The sequence below is a fragment of the Jaculus jaculus genome, chromosome 9, assembly GCF_020740685.1.
Source record: "Jaculus jaculus isolate mJacJac1 chromosome 9, mJacJac1.mat.Y.cur, whole genome shotgun sequence".
Lineage (NCBI taxonomy): Eukaryota > Metazoa > Chordata > Mammalia > Rodentia > Dipodidae > Jaculus > Jaculus jaculus.
The window spans coordinates 98020346-98026345 of NC_059110.1; the positions used below are offsets into that span (position 1 = coordinate 98020346).

A 6000-nucleotide genomic window follows, 5' to 3' on the forward strand; every position below is an offset into this window, starting at 1 on the left:
TTGAGGCCATATATAATTTCAGCTGGGCATGGTGGCACATACCTTTAATCCCAGCACTCGGGAGGCAGAGGTAGGAGGATTGCCATGAGTTTAAGGACACCCTGAGACTGCATAGTTAATTCCAGGTCAACCTGGACCAGAGTGAGACCCTACCTTGAAAAAACAAAGAAGGCTATAAGACAGGGAGGTAAAGAGCTGTTGGAGATCCTCAAGGAGGGTTTGAGATGCAGTCAGTCATGCAAAAATTTGAAGATAAGGGCACTCCAGTAAGCTCAGTGACCAAAAATCATGGGCTGGGTGTGGTGACACACACCTATAATCCTGGAACTCAGGAGTATCAGGAGTTCAAGGCCAGCCTCCCTACAAATTGGAGGTTGGAGAGGGCACCTGAGACCTCTCAAATAAGAATGGGCAGGTAGAGTGGTACACAAGTGAATTTGAGGTCAGTTTGGGACTAGACTGAGTTCTAGGTCAGTCTGGGCTACAGCAAGAATCTACCTAGAGAAAGACAAAAAGAAAATAATAATAAGAGGCTGGAGAGATGGCTTAGCAGGTAGGGCACGTGCCTGCAAAGCCTAATAACCCAGGTTCAATTCCCCAATATCCATGTAAAGCCAGATGCACAAAGTGGTGCATGCATAAGGGGTTTGTCTGCAGGGGTTGGAGACTCTGGCACACCGACTCTCTGTCTCTCTTCTCTATATGCTTGTAGATAAAACTATTTTAAAATATATTTTTAAAAAAGAAAAAAAAATATCAGCCTAGGCTAGAGTGAGACCCTACTTCCAAAAACCAAAAAAAAAAAAAAAAAGAAAAGAAAAGAAAAGAAAGAAAGAAAAAAAGCATAGCATGTTTCAGAAACCTCAGGAAGGGCCATGCAGATGCAACAGAAATGTAGTGTGGAATACCAGGTGGGAATGGGCAGACGGGGTGAACGAATGGGGTAAGGGCCCGGCATGCTCCGACTACAAACAAATTGGATTATTTCATAAAGTGCGCTGGCATTTTGTAAATGGGGAAGCAGCATTTCTCACTTAACTCCTAAGCCTCCACAGCTATAGCCACAGTTCCCAGGGAAAATTCAGGCAGGAGCAATACTTCACGAGCTCAAGTATGGATACTACCACAAAAAAAAACAAAAATAAAAAAACTTGTGGACCATGAGCCGGGCGTGGTGGCGCACACCTTTAATCCCACCACCCGGGAGGCAGAGGTAGGAGGATCACCGATGAGTTCAAGGCCACCCTGAGACTACACAGTGAATTCCAGGTCAGCGGGACTAGAGTGCAACCCTACATCAAAAAACCAAACCAAAACAAACAAACAGAAAAAACCTGTCAAACAATATACCATTAGCCATGGGGCCATGAGGTGCTGGCTGGCTTTCCAGCATCAGAGTCTAGAGTTCTGTAGCTGTCACAGCCCCCTTTGCTTTGGCTGGTAGACCCTAGGGAAATGCTAAGAAGATTTACAAGGAACTACTGGTCCCAATGATCCTCTCACTGAATCGCACCCGAGCATCTCTCTCTCCCTTCCGCTGTTCCTAGTGTAAGCTGCCCTAACCCTGGCCATGTTTCTGTTGCTTTCCTATTTTCCATACGCTCAGAATGAGACATTCTGGATGTAAGCTGCTTGGCGCAAATGAACATTACTGAAGTTAAACAATGACACAACTAATGTTTCCATATAAGGCACACCTTTGCCAAGAAGAACCGAAACAGAATTTAAACTTGGATAATTTAGTGTCTGTCCTCTGTGAAGCTACTCTGAAGCTCTGATTCATTCAAAGAAATCTCTTCCAGCAACCTGTTTGGACAAAATAAGAAAACGAATGCATGGCCACAGTGGTGTGTGCATGTCCTTGAAAACAAGGCAAACGCATCAGAAACTGGGTGGCTAACAAGATCCACCTGCACAGAGAGTCCTAGCAACAGAAAGAACCAAAGCTGAGTAGGCAAAGAGGTGTGGGAACTTGAGTCTCTTATTAACATCTGATGATAGACAAGTCCCTGGCTCCCCCATCGCCCAGAGTGGGGGAAAAAAAAAGTCACAGCCTGCCTTTCCCTCAGGCTACAGAGTCTGGAATACCAGCCAGATATTAAACAAAAATCAATCCTTTCTTCTGCTGGCCAATTGTTAATCCCCCAGGCACAATGACTGGAGTCACTGCCTCAAAACCATTAACATCATTATGACAATGAAGACTCACATAATCTGTGAACAGCACAGCAGCTCATCAGCACTCCTCATGCCCCCAACCCCCACGCACCCAGAACCGTCCACAGGAACACAGCAGCCAGCAGCAGCCGCGAATGGGCGGGGTGGGAACAGGCATGGAGGGCTGCCCTTCAGGCTCTTACCACCAACTGCTTCTCTGCAGTTGAAAACAAACTACATGCTGCCCTTAAACTTTGCAAAGCTTCAGTGAGTGTGACTGGCGGGTGGACACAGAGTGGCTGTTACAGACCTGATTTTGCACTTCATGTCCAAGCTAATGCCTCCTATTGTTCACTGCTACCAACTTACTAAAAATGCAGATTCCTGGGCTGGGGAGATGGCTTAGTGGTTAGGGCACTTCCCTGCAAAGAAAAGAACCCACATAAGCCAGCTGCATAAGGCGGTGCATGCATCTCAGTTCATTTGCAGTGGCAAGAGGCCCTGGTATGCCTATACTCTCTCTCCCCCCCACCAAATATGTATATACACATTTAAAAAAATAAAAATGTAGATTCCTACTCAAGGCTGAAACGAGTCACATCTAAGCTCGTGGCTCATGTTTCCTGTAATCCAAGCACTAAAGCAGGAGGATTGCAGTGAGTTAAAGATAAGCCTGGAGTGTGAGACTGCGGAGGGGAGAATGGTGGGAGGATCATCTCTGGAGTAGCCTAACTACTTTTAAACACTACCCTGGCCATCTTCATGCACATTCAATTCTGAGGACCTCCGCCCTAAAGCAATGTTTCTCCAACTGAGGGTCATGAACCCTTCTGTTAGGAAATCTGATTAATGAGTCATGACCACTAGGTGACTTTTTTAATGAAATACAAAATATTTTAAGTAAGAGCACACCCTCAGGTAAATGATTGTCATTTCCTGAAACTTGCTTGACTTATGAACCTGTGTGCAGTACTGTAAGATATATTCCCATATGGTGGATCCCATTCCAAGTTGGAAAGCCATGGTCCTGGAAGGAGCAAAGACAGTACTCTTTTTCTTTCTCTGAGACAAGGTGTCTCACTATTTAACCCTGGATGGCCTGGAATTTTCAAAATAGACAATACTAGCCTCAAACTTGTAATCCTCCTGTCTCTACCTCCCAAGTGCTGGGATTATATACATGCTCTCATCACATCCACCTAGGAAAACAGAATTCTTACGAATGTTGTTTATCTCCCATTTCCACCCCTACCTCAAAGCTTCATGGTTTTAGTTCAAGCAGAGAGATCTAGGAGATGGTGAAACTGAATTATAACTGGCCCAACGGAGGGATGAGTCCAAGGCCCCTACCCTATTGCATCCTGCTTGAGACCTGTGATATGGATCAGGGTACAAAGTGTGTGACAAAGGGAAGTCTAGACAGCTCTCCTCAGGCTGGGCCTATTCCTGGTGGAAAGAACTTTTAGCCACTCATAGTACAGCTCTATGTGAAAATATCATATGGAAACCAATCATTTTGTACACAAAGGAATTAAAAAATTGTTTAAAAAAAAACCTGAAACACAATGTTCCTCATTAGCGGATGGACCGTCATTAAGTGCTAAGGAAGTGAAGGACTGATGGATAGAACTCAGGTTAGGCCTGTGGCTGAAGAGAGAAGGTGAATCCAATCTTACTGATTATAGGTCTGCAGAACCCCAGAACCAGACCAGTGTACAGCACGGAGCAATGTAAGATCAGGTCCTGAGTACTGCTAGTATGTTTGAGATTGACTTTTCTACGGGTCTAGGATCCTTGTGCCTCTAATGCTGGGGGTACAGGAAAGTGGTTCAATGCTCTGGACAGGGAGCCCTATCTTGCTAGACTAAAGAAAGGTGTGTGGGGGGGGTAATCTTGTTACCAAAGACTCACCCAAAGTCAAAGACACTCGAAGCCCCTTCCCCGTTGTAAGAACACATCAATAAGGAAACAAAACAGCAAAAATCCCAGCAAGGTTCAAAAACAGTTACATATGCCATTCCCAGAGGCGGCACTGTGGAAGGGAGGACAGAGAAAAACCAAGGACATTCACTAACTTTTAAACTCTTGTAGCTAAGAGTTAAAGTCAGAGGTGCCAGTCCTCTGGACTAGAGGTCCCAAAAGTGTCCCCCACCTCTAATCCGGAGATGGTGAAAAGCCCACCACTGGGAGAAAAGCTCACCGGCAGGGGTCAGCAGCTGAAACAGGGTGAACTTGAGGCAGTGAGAGATGGGGGGGAGTAACCCTCAGTGCCAGCCTTGGGTGACACTCACCCAGAAGCCCCCACATTCCGTTGGTCAGGAGGGCTCGCGCGCCCACCCGCCTGGCAAAGGCGCTGGGAAGTCGCCGGGAAGCGAGCGGGCATGAACGCGACGCCGTTCCCTTCGGCCGGTGGGAGGGGAGAGGGGACTGGCAAGGCACCCCCAGATCCAAGTGGGGAGAGGGAAGAAAGAGAGGAGATGCAGCGTCAGGCGACGACAGAAACCATCCGAAGCCAACTCAGCCAGGTCCCACTGAGGACAAACCCGAGAGAGAGAGAGGATGACGCCGAAGCAGCAGCGGCGGCGGAGACCCGGTTTCCCGGTCTCCAGACTTGCCCGGCTCCTCGCAGCGGTCCCCGGGTCCCGAACCCGGGGCGCGCACCACCCAGGCTGTTTGCAGCAGCAACAGCAGCCACCGCGGGGCCCGCTTAGTGTTTGTAAACAAACCGGTCACGTGGCCCCGGCGGCAGGCTTTCCAGCTCCAGGATTCCCCGGACCCTTTTGGGGACCACCTTGCAGGAGGAGGGGGTACCGACTTCACCGCCGTCGTCCCCAGCCGAGGGCGCCGCGCGCTCCCCGGGAGCCCGTCCGGAGGGAGGGAGCGCGGGCGGGCACCCAGAGCCCGCGCTGACAGCGCGCCCCATGCCCCACGCCCACGCGTGCTCGGCAGGCTCGCTTACCGGGCAGCAGCGGCAGCAGCAGGCTGCCACGTCCCGCCAGCGCCGGGCTCGGCTCCGCGAGGGCTGCGCGGCGGCGAAGGAAGCACGGCTGGCTCTCGCGCTCCCCGCGCGCTCTTAAAGCCACAGTCTCGGCCACTGCCGCCGCCGCCGCCGCCGCCACTCCGCATCCCTTCGAGTCCGGGCCTGGGAGAGAAGGGGTGGGACTTACTCGATGATGGACGTGTGCCTCCGCCTATCCCTTTGCCTCAGCACATAGCAACACGCCTCGGATTGGTCGGGCTCGGCCGCAGCCCATCATCAGCGACCCAATCAGCGGAGGACGAGACTCCGCCCCCTGCTTCCCACACCTCCCGCTCCCGCCTCTTCCCTCCCTCCCTCCACTCCCCCCTGCCGCCCACCCCTCTTGTCCCTGGCCAGGCGTGAGTGCGTGCGGTGAGTGCCCGGCGGTCCTGGCTGGGTCTAGGCAACTGGAGGGCGGGGCCTGGAGAAAGAACAGACGATGAGGATGGGTGGGTTTAACTGCGCCTGGGCGGAGTCTGTTTGTTTGGGTTTGTGGTTTGTTCCCAGGTCAAGGATGGGATTCCCAGGTACTAGGACCAAGGGTGGGAGGTGGCATTTTATAGGGCTTCTTACTTGGTGGGCCAAGATAGTAATTCCTCCCTGTACATGTGAAGCCAGAGCCTGAGTTAGCAGAAGTGGCCTTCAGACCCTGGGGCAACTGAATTTAATAAAAGATAAGCAACCAGTCCCACCCGGTCCTGCCCATGCCCTGCGCAGAGACACAGCACTTTCTCTCTTCTCCCTCACCTCCTAGTAATTTAGGCAACTAAAAAGTAGAAAGGGGCTGGAGAGATGGCTTAGCTGTTAAGCGCTTGCCTGTGAAG

The 6000-nt window shown here is 50.7% G+C and overlaps 1 protein-coding gene across 2 annotated transcripts in view; it reads right to left on the bottom strand.

Moving 5' to 3' along the window:
- Ypel2 (yippee like 2) overlaps positions 1 to 5210 on the bottom strand; it is a 78231-nt gene extending 73021 nt beyond the window's left edge. The window contains exon 1 of one of the 2 annotated variants that reach the window (XM_004664519.2): positions 5117 to 5210. The gene's annotated coding sequence lies outside the window, so the exon portion shown is untranslated. Of the gene's footprint in view, positions 1 to 4883; positions 4903 to 5116 lie in introns of those variants that run through there. The other variant, XM_045158982.1, reaches the window with a different exon arrangement.
- Between the last annotated feature and the right edge of the window lie 790 nt (positions 5211 to 6000).